General features: G+C 25.6%; 1 long non-coding RNA gene across 1 annotated transcript; it reads left to right on the top strand.

Annotated features, from left to right (window-relative positions):
* Window positions 1-418: 418 nt before the first annotated feature.
* On the top strand, window positions 419-3,372 carry LOC133666850 (uncharacterized). The gene is made up of 5 exons (XR_009831611.1): window positions 419-537; window positions 726-835; window positions 2,059-2,207; window positions 2,838-3,009; window positions 3,126-3,372. It is a non-coding gene; the product is annotated as an uncharacterized LOC133666850 (long non-coding RNA).
* The last annotated feature ends 3,018 nt before the right edge of the window (window positions 3,373-6,390 follow it).

Here is a 6,390-nt window from a genome sequence, read left to right as displayed (position 1 = left end):
AAAGTAAGATAGAATCATACTCATAAGTTTGAATATTTTCATGTTCATTTTGAAACTATAGGCTCCTATTTTATATATATGAAATTTTTTTCTCATATTTTATTTTTATTTAGATTATTAAATTAATTTCCTTATTAAACTTTTATATATTTGATTTGGTTTAAATTATGAATAAATTTTGATTTAAATTAAATTAAATAATTAAAATAATTTTATTATGTTGATAATAAATTTTTATTATATTTTTAATAGGCAAACCTTTATAGCAATTATGCATTACAAATAGCAAAAATAATTATGTATTATATAATATTTTAATTTTTCGCGCAGTTTTTAATGTACGCATGCGCCATATATCAGCCAATCAGATCACTTCTTGGTGGCGCGTCCCGCCATTTGTCCGGTGGAAGTGATCGCGAAGGGACGTATCGCCGGTTTGAGACGTATAAAATGTGCTATAAAGTGTGTTTTTTTGTGTTTTGTTATTAAATTATTGTGTGTTTTTCTTGTTTAATAATCTATTCAACAATAGTGAAGGTATGTTTCTTTAATATTTTATATTTCTTTGTTATTTTCTCTTTGATCATTCATTTACCTGTTGCGTCATTAGTAGCTTCTGATATCGAAATATTTTCAGACAAAATTTTGAAGTCGGATATTGCTTTATTTTAATATAGATTTAATATTATGCATTTATTTTATGTTTTTGATCTTTATTTTTGCAGATTATCATTTAATAATGAGGATGACTTGGGATTTTTCATGTGATGGATTTGCAGCTATGACGTCATCGAACTATTCTACGACGCCATTCGAAATATTTTCCATAAATCAGGTAAAATTTCATTTATATTCATAAAAATATATATATATCTATATACGATTAGGTTTTTATTATTTTTTTTTAATTATATTAAAGTAAAAGAAATTTATTACGATTAATTTTAATGTGTGAAAACGAATTGTCTAGTGACGCATATTTTTTTATATGTAGCTGTGTAACAGTCCGCATATTATCTATATTTGCCTTTTTCTTTTGTTTATATTTTGCTCGAAGTAAAAACATTTTGTATGATATCGCGTTTCTAAGAAATTGGGGATTCGTGTTTACATAGGTTCGAACTTGAATTACTAAGCATATCCCCTCTCTAATTTATAATTCGATAGACGCAATCGAATCGAGAGAATGTCATTGTACGTCGATAAATTGTGGCGATTAGACATGTAGAAATTTTCTTCGTTTGTGTTCTATTTAATAATATTTATTTTATAATTACTTCTTTATTGTTCGTGTTCTTATTTAACTAATATTATTATTTTATTTTATTTATCTTAATATTTTATACAATATAATTTTTTGGCAATTAAAATAACTTCGATTTTTTATTCATTTATAATTCGATTGCCAAGTTTTATTATTTAATTCAATTTATTTAATCTAGTTGTAATATTTTACTATAATCTTAATTTCATATATTTTATTTATTTATTTAAAAGTTTTGATTTTCTTTATTTTGTACGGAATAATTGGTAGCATCGTGATAGAATTCGAACCCTAAGAAAATTCCAATATGAACGCGGTAAAATTTGATATTTCGTTCGTATACGTTTTTATTTTGTCATTATTAAATTAATTAACAGGCCGAAAATATCTATAAAAATGTCTACGAATAAAACAATGTCATTAAAAAAATGGATAAATAAATATATAAATACTTATATTATGCAAATAAATTTATAAATAATTGTATAAAAAATGATAAAATAAAAAGTAAAAAATTTCATATATATATAAATAAACAATTTAAAGAAATTTAAAATATTTAAATATTTAAAAATAAATCATTAGAGAAAAGAATAATTTAACAAATAAATCGATAAATCGATAATCGATAAATCGATAATAAATTAATGAATAAAAAATTAATAAAAATATATATAAATACAAAAATTAAAGAAAAAAATAATAGATTAAAGTTTAATAATATATAAGTAAATTAATTTTTTAGTTAATATTATTAATTAAAATAAATAAAATATATTATATAATAAATTTAGTTTTCTATGCGATTTCGATTATCGAATCATACGATGTCAGCCAATCAGAAGACTCCTAAGAAAATTTGGCGGGCGGGGGTCAGTTTTCTGTGGAAAGTGCTAGTGAGTGGACGTGTCGTCGCAGCCGGCTTCGAAAATTCTACTGCGCAGTAAGTAATTTTGATCATATTCTATCATCAAATTTGTAAATTATTAACATTTTTGTTTATTTAATAGTTTATTTATTTATTACATACATTATAGTGTCGAAATTAATTAGTATTTGGGATTTTTTTGTGTCTTTTCCATCGATCGTTTCCGTCGAGATTACCGGTATTTCGTGCTTCGTTGAATCTGGATTCGAATTCACTTGTTGCTTCATTTTATAGTTTTTTTATACATTTGTTTTACGATTTTAATTTTTTAAAAGAATTAATTCGCTCGATTGTCGGGATAGCTTGGAAGGAAAAATGACTTGGTAGTATGAACATATTACAATGATTTATGATTGATGATTTTCATGTTAATATACCTTTTAACGAATAAATTTATTAGAATAAATTTATTTAGAATAGTTTTTTATAATCTCTTTATCCATATTGGAACGAACGTGCATAAAATCAATTATTTTATTATATTCGAAATATATCGATACATACGTATATAATATATATACATATTATAAACGTATTTTGTTTCTAAATACGTTCTGCATCACTCCGTACTGTTTATATATTTTTTTTCTTTTTTGTTCAATGCTTCGAGGTTCATTATTTGTTTTCATAATATCACTTTTCCAGGGATTTGAGAGTTCGCGTTTTTTATTACGCTCGACATATTTCGACATGCTTCGACAGGTTTCGACAGGTTTAGACTTGCTGCGCGCGCATACACCCCCTTCACTCCACCTCCACTAATTCGTTAATCGTAATATTCGACGGTTAGGATTTCAGTTAAAATTTTAATTATCTGGTATGTCTTTTTAAGATGGAATTTATGTTTGATTTTTGTTTTATTTTAATGTACGATCGTTTGATTTTATTTTATTTCATATATATATTTAAAAATTCTTATTTTTTTTCGTATAGATTTATTAGCTGATCACTGGTAATTTGAAAGGGGGAAAAAATTTCAATATGGATGCCAACATACTTTTTCAAGAAATTTGATGTTTCATTTACTACATACTGTATGTATTCTGTTTTCTTCATTTATTCTATTTTTATTCAATAGTTTTTATGGTATAATTTAATATTTCAAGATATATAATAAATATTTATAATGAACATTCATTATAAATATTAATAATTTTGTATTAATAATATATATTTTATTTTTTTATATATGAAATTTTTTTATTCATAAAAAAATTAATAATCAATTCATAGTTTCAATAAAATGACAATTTTTTCTGAAACAAATGTTTGATAGAAAGAAGAAGAAAAAATATAGAAAAAATATTTTGCTTCTTTTTCTATACATCCCTGCCCATTACTAATCAGTTTTATTTCCAGACAATTATTGTGATCGCGCGCAATGCGATCGATAGATTCAGTGTTTGCTTCGTAACAGTTTTTTAATATTTTAGAGCACAATAGCTCTAATTAAATTTATTTATCAAAGTCGGGAAATTAGAGTCAGTGCTTGTTCGTCGATTGTAAATTAAACGGACGCGTTAATAGTTTTTTATTTTTTATTTTTTTTTTATTTTTAATATTCGTTTTCGGTACAGAGTAGAATCAGTGCTTCTCGAAGGAATAATGCAGTCATCCATCACGCGAAGAGGTAACTATTATTATAACTATTTTTATAAATTTTATTTATTTTTTTGCTTTAATTATTAATTAAAAAATATAAGCCATCTTTAATTTAAAAAAATTTTAATTCTTTCATTGAAATAAAATCAGTAGATTTTCAATCTTTTCTATTATAAATTGTTATCGTGTTACTGTTTATTAGATATTTCAATTTTTATTCATATTAAAATTTAAAGTTTAATAGACTCTTTTTTTATTATTTCAATATTTTTATATCATCAATATTGTATTGTTGAAAAAATAATTACATATAATATTTTATATTTTTAAAGGTGCCTGACTTTGCCGGTGTTATGAACATTTCTACTGGACTTCAATTTTAAAAATATTTGTGACCGCGTGCAATGCGGTCTGTAGATTCAGTGTTTGCTTCGTAACAGTTTTTTAATATTTTAGAGCACAATAGCTCTAATTAAATTATCATAATTATTCGCGAAACTAGAGTCAGTGCTTGGTCGTCGCCTATGTTTCAAATCGACGCGATGGTAGTTTATTTTTATTTTATTTTTTTAAACATTCGTTTTCGGTACAGGATAGAGTCAGTGTTTCTCGAAGGAATAGGGCAATCATCCACCACGCGAAGAGGTAATTATTTATATAAATTTTCAATTTAACTTTTTTAAATAATCAGTATTGTGTTTTAATTATAATGTTTCATGTGTTGTTATTTTCCAGTTTCCAGTTTCCAGTTTCCAGTTTCCAGTTCTGTTCCAATTCCAGTTCCTGATGATGACTACTTCGGTGATGATATCTTGGCCCACAACAATGCAGATTCTTCGCATCATTGGTGAGTCGCATGCATTTATGTTCCTCCGATCATTCAATCATGTCGTAGGATGAAAGATCCGAATCGACACGAGTGATTGGTTGTATACGTAGATTTTTGCACGAGCACAGTGACCGTGGGTATTTATCATACCCGTGAATAGTAACATTTTTTTCTTTTGTATTTTATTTATTAGATCAGGATAGATCTTCTTGCACGTCGCGTTTTTAAGATAATATTGATAGTTAATATTATATAATATATATCTAGTTATTTTAATATGATTAGTATGGACGATACAAATTAGTTTGATTGTTTATAGTTGAAAATGCTTGTGTAATCATTTGTAAAATAAAGATTAAACAACTATATGAATCGAACTATATGAATAATTATATGAATTTAGTAATAAAAAGAATATTCGAATAAATGAGAAACATTGAATTGATTTTAATTGAATCTTTTATAGTGAAAAAGAATGTCTTTCGACTTTATATAATGTTGTTATATAATGGATAAAAAAATCAATCATACAATAAAATGCATATTATCATTATTGATATAATAAACAATTTTCAATTTTACTTTTAATCATAATATGTAATTATTTGATATGTTAATGTTGATAAATTTATAAGTATGATATGAATTAAATTAAATTAAAAAATATTTAATTTTGTCCGTAAAAAAGAAATGTATGAAATATTATGTGCAAGAAGATATTTCGCGACAGGTAGATTTCTAAATCAGAGCAAGAAGTTTTGCATATTGACTTTTCATTTTCGAATGTATGCTTTGATGAAGAGATCGCCTGAGGTTATTTTCATTAATATTTCATTAATATTTCACAAATTAGAGTCAATAATTTTTTATTATTATTATAAATAAACATCTTTTTTCTTGTATTTTTGCTTTCTAAAATTAATAATTCAATAATTCATTAAATTTGTTAAATAAAATATTTATTAAAGAAGAAAATAAAATGATATAATTTTAGCCCGTTAAATTTACACTAATACTTTTTTTTAGCTCAGGATTTTCAGGTTTAACCCCTTCCATGTCTATTGCCAGGATCTCACTCACGTGCCCAAGTGCTACTTGGGTGAGAGAGAGGCGATGGGTATGATGACCTTAGTTTATAAGCTAATAAACATTTTTTAGCGATTGACGATGCGTTAGTGTATCGTGCACGACGTATTTTCCACATTATGTATGTGTGGTTAGGCTGTGGAATTGCGTCGTTTCATTTATCATTCCATAATACAATATAATTTGAAATATTTAAAATATTCACGATTAACGTCATTACAATTTCCAATAGCAATATTTATACGCAATATTATGATTCTTATTTTCAAATTTCGAAAATAATAATGATCAATAGTGATAAAATTTTCATGCTATTTTAATAATTTAATTTCTTAAAAGATATATCCGTTTATTAATGAATATTCATAATTATATAATTAAGATATATACATGTTTTTATCGCATTTCACGCAATGGTCATTAGCCATCGTCAATTGATTTCAGGAAAATGGTACGTAAAGTTAGAGTGTGCGAGTTGTGTGCCAAGCTCGGGTGTCGGAGGTGTCCCGGGACGCTTTCCCTAGTGTAGGCTTTTGCGCCCGAGTATTATGCGTGAGAATCGTAGAATGAATGTGTTGGTATGCCTGTTTTGCCATTTTTTTAAATATAGGGTTAGGTAGGATAGGTAGTATATTTCTGGTATGTCTGTTAATTATAAGTAGGTAGGGCCGGGCAGGTTGT

Source organism: Apis cerana, linkage group LG1, assembly GCF_029169275.1.
Source record: "Apis cerana isolate GH-2021 linkage group LG1, AcerK_1.0, whole genome shotgun sequence".
Taxonomy (NCBI): domain Eukaryota; kingdom Metazoa; phylum Arthropoda; class Insecta; order Hymenoptera; family Apidae; genus Apis; species Apis cerana.
The sequence above is the reverse complement of the archived record's forward strand: the minus strand, read 5'-3'. Positions and strand labels throughout refer to the sequence as shown.